The sequence below is a fragment of the Cynara cardunculus genome, assembly GCF_001531365.2.
Source record: "Cynara cardunculus var. scolymus isolate 2C chromosome LG 11, CcrdV1, whole genome shotgun sequence".
Taxonomy (NCBI): domain Eukaryota; kingdom Viridiplantae; phylum Streptophyta; class Magnoliopsida; order Asterales; family Asteraceae; genus Cynara; species Cynara cardunculus.
Window position 1 is genome coordinate 5,195,305 of NC_037538.1, and position 8,984 is coordinate 5,204,288.

The window sequence follows — 8,984 nt, forward strand, 5'->3', positions numbered from 1 at the left end:
AGATTATCAATAGTAAAATAGAAGAAAAACCAAAGAGAAAAAAATAAATTTAGAGATGTATAAGATAGAGATATAATTTGAGAGGGTGTGAGAGATGAAGATGAATAAATAGTTGTTGTGTATAAATAATTATTGTTGATGAAGCTTAAATTCGAAGAAAGATGAAGCTCAAATTCGAAAAAGTTTATCATATCATGTGATTATAAAATATCAAAATTTTATTCGAAATGATCAAATCGTAAACACAATTTATATGATCCAATCGTAAACACAATCATATCCTATGATAACAACACATCCAACAATATTGAAAAAGAAGTATGTAATAACAAATCACATTTTTTAATGAATATAATTTTTACATACCTTTTAAAATATTTGAATTCTTCAACCCTCACTAAAGGATTTTATATGATTTCATTTTGTTTATTATTGAAACTTTAAAAAACAAATTTCATTAAGAAATAAAAGAAAGTAAATGGAAGAACAAATCAAGAGTTGGAGGTTAAACTTGGGTATACAAAATTACAAAAATAACCGGTGTTAATTATGAGCTATACATTTTTCATCCAGGGGCAAAAAAGTCTTTAACATATTCAACATTTAAAAAAATCAAAAAAATGAGAAAAAAAAGAAGGGTTCTAAGCATTAGAAGGTGTCACTTCATTACATTTGGTTTCTTCTTTAATATATATATATATATAGATTAATTAACAAAATGGTAATTTAATTATTTATATTTTGTTTTTTGGAAATTAGAGTAAATTACAAATTTGTCCTTGGGGTTATCGAAAATTCTGGATTGGGTCCCGGAAAGAAATAATTACATGTATAATCACCATGGATTCACTTTTGTTGTGGATTGGTCTGTTGCCGAACTCCATTAAGAGGTCGTTCAATAGGAGCTTAATGGGCTGTATAAAGAATATGACTTATTAACACAACAATAAATAGTTGTCCGGTTGTGGCTGAATCACTCGGCTAGAATATATCTGTCTTTTGTATTCAGCCAACTTTTCCCCCTAATTACGCTTGTGAAAACGTTGAGAGCTTTAAAAACATTTCATCTGTTGAGTAATGAGTCCTGCCTCCCTTTTATCTCAAAGAAACCCTGGTGAGACATGCCTCCCGATCTATTGAAGTTGTCACCGGCGATCTATTTTGTCAGTTCCGTTTGATCTCTTCTCTCACTGATCTCTTATGTGACTGATCTATTCTCTTGCCGACCTCAACCTGACAACGAAATTCCTGCTCTGGCCTCCCAATTTGTTGAAGCACTGGCAACCGACGTTGAATCTCTCACCGGCATCGATCTGTCATGGATTCTCTCCCTGATTTCATCCATCAGTTTAGGGATCTTTTAATGGAATTGGGGGTTCATTATTGATCTCCAAGTAATTACGGTAATAAAAATATTAATATATAAATCATATATTATATTTTTAAAAGAAAATAAACGTTTAAATTATATTAATTTATTAAATCTAGTTGTTTTTATTTAACAAAGATTTAAATTGATATTTTTTTAAATTAAAATTCATTTATTCAATAATTTTATCAAACAATTATTTGATTGAAAAACAAAATATATTGGTATTTGATGGTAAAATTTTCATTTTTGACATTCATACTGTTTATTTAGCACAATAATCAAATAATAACTTATTTATTATCATACAAGCAACTTTATCAATACAGATAGCTTTATCTATACAAATTTTAATGAAAAATGAATCAAAAACCCCTAACCATTGCTCCATTAAGTTAGAAGTAATAGTGTCCTTTTCACTTTCTTATTGAAAAACATTAAGAATACTATATCACGAACGCAGCATCGTCCCCTCTCCAAGAATGTCCTCGCCGACCCAATCTCTTCCTACGGCGAACAGGTTACAGGGTATTGGTGTTTCGAGAATGGCAAGTTTGAAGTGGTGGATCAATTTTACTACCTGCAATCCAAGTTTTGTGGCTACCTACGGCTGTAATCCATCGATGAAGAAAATGATGGCAAGGACCAAATACACTTATCGTGTCCATATGCATGTTTAAATCTTCAATTGGTTTTTATATTTTGCGAACCTGGTGCAAATCATGGATCGACCTATCTTTTGAAGAAGTATTTCATCCTAATGACTTGGATTAACGATGCAGTATAGAGGATTTTGCTTGTGAAATTCCAAATGCGTCGTTTCGGAAACCCATTAACAAATTTGAGAATTGTGAAATATCATGAATCAGAGGCTTCTATTATGATTATGGAATTTGTTTTCTTGATAGTTCGATCATACGAAACGATTATTTGGTGTTCTTTTTTACTTGTTAAACAGTTACATCACCGTAAATCTTGTTCAAGTGACCGCTACCTGAGAAAGGAGAAGGGGGTGGTTGATCAATAGAGTTGGTTGATGGAGGAAAAGGATTATGGATTTAGTTGCTCATCGGTGCATTTGATCATCAAAGATGGTCCCCATAATTCCAAATCCTTCAAAATCTTTCCATCAAACCAAATGCCATCTTACTGAACATATTTCTTCCAGTATCATTTACTTTACTGATTGATGATGAAAATGATCAGAATCTTGTATCTTCAAAATATAAGAATCGCAATTTTTTAAAGAAAAAAACCGACTTTTAATTCTTGAGCCAGAAAATAGTTGGAAATGCCCTTACAAAAGTTAGCGTGTATTTATGGCTGAAATTCATGTAATGGTAGTGGGATGAATAAGAAGAAAATTAAATTAAATGCATATTTAAAGACCAAGACTTCGAAATTTTAGAAGTTGACGAGATAGGCGGTGGACCAGGGTGTGGTCCTCATTTTGTCTCGTTTATGATATTGTTCGATAAACGTAAATTAGTTTACAAGCTAATCGATAAGATAACTTATTTTGAAATATACATTTATATGTAGTTTTTAGTGTTTGTTAAGTTCAGACATATTAATGAAAATGAAGATGGAAATGAATTTTATTCTGAAAATTTTAGGATTGTTAAAAAAATGAATCAATTATAATATATATATATATATATATATATATATATATAACTTGATAATTTCTTCTAATTTCAATTGCATTTACTTATGCTTAATATTTTTAACCAAAATAATCATTATTTTCATACATTTAGTTTAACTAAAAGTGTATTCGTGCAATGTAACGAAATATATTTCAATTTTAATGTTTTGTTTTATTCCGTCTCTGTAGATATTATAATATGGTTTATATGGTTTTGGGAAAAAAAGGATAATTTTTATATTTTTTAATAAAATACAAATTTAAAAATATCATACAATTTCGAAAAACATATATATATATATATATATCAATATTAGTATCAAATTAACTATTTAAAAGTTCTTGATTTTTGTGTAATTACTTTAATTCAATTTAGATTTAATAACGAAGTAATTCATTTTTTATTTGATAACATAATTTTTTATAAAGATAAGAATTAAGTGTTATGTTATGACTCAATGATTATCCTAATTGTATTTTAGATTTTTTACATTTGAAATAAAATGTTTATCTTGTATTTGACTACATATATATGCATTTAGTTAGACGAATTCAAACATTGAGTTTTAATAAGTTATATTTACGTACAATTTACTTGTAATCTTCAATTTTAAGTAATATACATTAATAAATAGTACTTCATGTATAAAAAATAGTTTTTAAATTTTTTTATCAAATGTTTTATAATATAGTATAAATAGGTATGCAAGATGGGATGGGCTTATCGGTCTAGGGATTATCATGTCATTTTATTGGGCCCAAGTTTGTACTTCCCTTGCAAGTTGCAACTTCTGAATTTTGCCAATTATATTAAATATCACTTTTTTTCTAATAATAAAAAACGTTTTTTTTTTTAATTTTACACACATATATATATATATATATATATATATATATGTATGTAGGAGTTGGAATTGTTAAAAAAAATTCAAAATGGAGAACTAAAACTCAAAATCTCTAAATAGTATTACTCCCATGTTCAACAGATTCTTTATTTTAAAGATTACATCATTAATTATATTATTAAAATATTCCGTAGATGTAATAAAATATTATTTTCTCTTTTATGAAATTTTGATATCAAAGTTTCTTACTGGTTAAAATATAAAAAAAAATATTCTCTCTCTCCCTCTCGCATGGTAGAAGTTCTTCAAATTTAAAGAATTTTGGAGCATCTCTAACAGATTTTCTAGAATGAGGTTTTTGAGGATTTTTTGCTCCAACGTATTCCACAAAATCTTCTCCAAAATGGAAAAAGTATGAGAGAGATGATGAAAATATCCAAATTTAGAGATTCCTCTAAAATTGATTGTTTATAAGAGAGAAATTACTTTTTATTCATTCTACTAACGAGATTATTTGTTTGAATTCAAATAATATTTTTATAAGTTGTACTGAATATTTTAATAATAAAATTAATTGTGTAATCTCCAACTTAGAGAATATGTTGGAGATGGAAGTTATTATTTTTGAAGATTTTGACTTATTACTTCTCCATTTTAGAGGATCTGCGAGATTCTCTTACACCCTTTCTCATATTTTTCTTCATTTTGGAGAACGTTTTAAAGAGAATTTGTTGGAGTAAAAATTTGTCCAAAATATCAATTTTCTTTCATTTAGAAAATCTGTTAGAAATGCTTTTAAGGTCCGTTTAGTTTGCAGGGGAGAGTGAAGCTGCCCAAAATACTCGTCATAGATGGATTTGGATTTGAAGAAATTTGAAATCATTTGTGTGTTTGGTTTGTAAGATTTAAAATGAAATTGGATCTTATTATTTATAAAAAAACAATTATAAAGAATTATAAAAGTAATTAAATTACATTGTTTATTAATCGATTATTACAAAACAAATGTTTTTAACATTTTTTAAAACATTATTTCATACAATCATACCAAATCCCATGAAATCTTGAGCATCCTCTAAGGATTTCAAAATATTATGTTTGTAGGATTTCAATTATATTTCAGGATTTCAAATTCGGACAATCCAACAAACCAAATATGAGATTGAATTGTATCTGAAATCCAAATCTATTCCATTACTACAAACCAAACGTGACCTTACGTTGCGTTCTCGAATTTGGAATGAAAAGAAAGGAAAAGAAATGGAAGGAAGAGAAAGGAGGGAAAATAATTTTTTATTTGTGTTCTCGAAAGAGAAGAAAATGAAAAAAAAAATATATATATCTTTTCACAATCTTGAACATGAGAGAAATGAAAAGAAAGATGTCATTTTTACTAATACATCCTTTAAAATTATATCATTTAATATGAAAGATCAGATAATTTTGTAACTTTATTAATTTCTTAAATGATTATAATTTTTTATTTTCCTTTCCTCGAGAGGAAAGTTTTAAAAGAAAACTCATCATTATTTTTCTTCTCTTACTTTTTTTCTTTTCAAAAAAAATTTCGAGAACACGAGTTTTTTTTTTTCATTTTCTTCCTTTTCCTTCGTAAAATAAGTTTCGAGAATGCAGCGTTATAAATTTCGACTTTTTTTTATAATTTAAAATAAATTATAAAATATTTGTTGATAATATTTGATTGACATTTCATAAAGTAAACGAAGAAAACAACTGTTAGTATCAAATATATTTATTTAATATTCGAAAAATATTATGTTTAGAATATTTGATTTTAGAAATAATGACATCATATTTGTGGGGCGGGTCCCACTGGCATGTGGCTTTAATTGGTCGGCACCGTCCCATCATTCACCGTCTGTTACTTTCACTAGATTACAAAAATCAACTTTTTCTATAAAATATTCATCCATATTTTGTTAAATATATTTATGAGTAAATTACACCGTTAGTCGCTGTGGTTTGTATTTTGTTACGGTTTGTATTTTGTTACGAGCTGGATCTCTTGTCTTAACGGAACTGATAAAATTCATTAACCCAATTAACTTAAGGGGGATATCAGTATTTTTAGTTATTTCTTTAAAACAATTTAAAAAATCAAACTTTAATGCTTTCATACTTCGAATGAAAATATGACATGCTTCCTTGCTCCCCACTCCCTGCCACGTCCTTCACCTACAACTATTTCTCTAACCTCCCTCCGTATCTGGTCATCTTTCACAGCCATCTTCGGCTACAGTCAGGAACATGTAAATGTTTATCAACCAGAACAAAACAATAAAAAATCAACCAAGTAAATTGAACCTGATTCTACCATATGTTATTGATTCCTAGAGATCAAAGAAACCCGCTTGCTAGCAAAAGCCACCCATTGTTGATTGCTAGCTCCGATTAGATAGATGAAGACGACGTATGAAGAAAAGTTGTGGAGGCGGATTAGTGGGACCGGTGGTCGTTGTGATTGTGGGAAAATGGTTGTGGAGAAAGATAACGGTGGTGGTTGTGTTGGAGAGCTGTGGAGGTGGGGACCGGAGTGCATCAGCAGCTTGAAGGAGCCATGGAAGTGGGGATTTAAGTCGTGGTTGTGTCGGGAACTTAGAGGAGATGGGGATTGGAGTTCATCGGCAGCTTAGAGTTTGTCTTTGTTGCACCTTGCTTCAGTGGTGCAACGAGGTAGTGTTTGCAGTGAGAACCGTGGAAGTAGGGAGAAATAAGAAATGACAGTGATGACCCTTGTTGATAGGCGTTCGGTAAACGACCCATAAGTTTAGATGAGTCGCAAACATTGGGATTGTTATGTGTCACTTTGTTATTGAAACAAACATTAATAAATACTTCATCTGTTTTGAAAATAAGTGTTCATATTTCTATTTCTATTTGCATTAAATTAATATTTACTTTTTATAATAGGTGTCTACTTTTCCATTTTACCTTTTATTATGAAACGGATACGTTTTCTCTCTATTATTAAATGAATATTAGTTTTTATAGTTAATTAAAAAGTGTAATAATTACATAATTTGTTGAATAGTTTCATACATGATATTTGCTGCTACGTATGTTCAACTGTTTGTGTTTATGTGGGGGGTTTCCCCACTTCCAACATCGGGTTTTCGAATAACACGATCACTACTGTAACATGCTACACATATAAAGCAAAAACGAAATAAGTTCCGAATCCACATAAGTTCACTCGTCACATAATTAATATCAATCAGAAAGAAACATGTCGTAACAATTATATTTACAATCTCGTAATGCCATGATCATCCACATGTAGTGTCCCTTTGAACCTTTCAAACGTTGGGATTAACTAATACACGCCAATAAATATTCATGATATCGAATATTCCGAGAATTTCATGACGTGGAAAGATAACGAATCATCAATAAACACACACACATATACATATATATATATATATATATATATATATATCATAGAACGGACACAAATTGTGCAAAAATTCGAATAAAATGCTAGGCTCAAGGAAATCGAAGAATAAAGTGGACTTCTAAACGATGGGCCCTTAGATGACCTGCATTTAATTCTTATCACGACACGATAGCGTCATGAATTCTCTTTCAAGAAATAAATGGATAACCTTCGTCTTTCTTGGTTACTAGAATGTTATCATGACAACATCTAGTCACTTTCATATTAAAAGTAATATTTGATCAGTACTCTAACAGTTCATTAAATACTGTATTTTATCTCTTTATTTTTTAAATCAATTTGCACACAAGATAATATTGAATGTCGTCCATTAGTTTCAATCTATCACTTGTTATCTATACTATATTATAAAACATTTGACAAAAAACTCTTAAAACCCATCTTTTATACATAAAATACTGTTTATTTATGCATACTATTTAAAATTCAAGATTACAAGTAAATTGTACATAAGTACAACTTATTAAGCTTCATATTGGAATCTGTGTAACTAACAAATACAAGATAAAATTCTCATTTTAAGTATATCCAAAATATAATTAGGATGATTATTGAGTTCTAACAGAATACTTAGTTATCATTTTTAAAAATTATATTATTAAACCAAAAATAAATTACTTTGTCATTAAACCTAAATTAAATTATAATAAAAAAATTGAATTAAAGAAATTACACAAAAAAATGAGAACTTTTATATATATTTTAAATTTTTATGATATCGTTAAATTTATATTTTATTAAGAAAAACATTATTGTTTGCTCAAAACCATATGAATTCGTATCATAACAGTGACAAAGACCACAAAAATAAAATGAAACATTAAAATCGCGATATATCTCGTTGTATTACGCGAGTACCCTTCTAGTCTTTCTTAGAATATTTATAAAGATGTATTTAACTGTATTTTAATATAATGTAAGACCCAACCATAATTTAGTTACAGCTTAACAAAACATCATTTCTAAACCTGAGTGATGCTACTTCAAAACGATTGGAAAAATAAAATTTCATCGTCGATCTTTAAAAAAACAAGTGACTAAATGAAAATTACGTTAAATAAGATCGAATTAGTATTTGTATAAAATGTTTTCGTGTCTGGTTTTTAAAAAGTGAGGTAGATAAGTGTGCATACAGTGTCTGTTTTCATCGATTGCTTTGAGTTTGGGCTCCAAAGGTCAAAATGTCTGGAGTTCTCATGTTCGAATACAAGAAGGAATAAAAATCTCCTTGTGGTAGCAGAGGTTTTAAATGCGATGACTCCAGGCTATATGCGAAGCAGGTGATCGCACTAAGATTAGTTAGCTTGCATAACGAGTTGGATATCCAGGGTTAATAAAAAAATCCAGATGGTTTTGTTCATATCTTTGTTATGAGAACAAAATAAATTTAGCAAGTATCATTATATAATTATATCAATTGCAAGATGGAATTCAAATATATATATATATATATATATATACTATATTATAAAGCATTTGGCTAAAACTCTTAAAAACTCTTAAACTCTTAAAACTCTTAAACTCTTAAACCCATTCATCCCTAAACAATTTCATCCCTATCCGATTTCATCCCATAACTGAATTCGTGTAACTAACTGTAGATAAACACAATCAAATACAGGATAAACATCTCATTTTAAATAT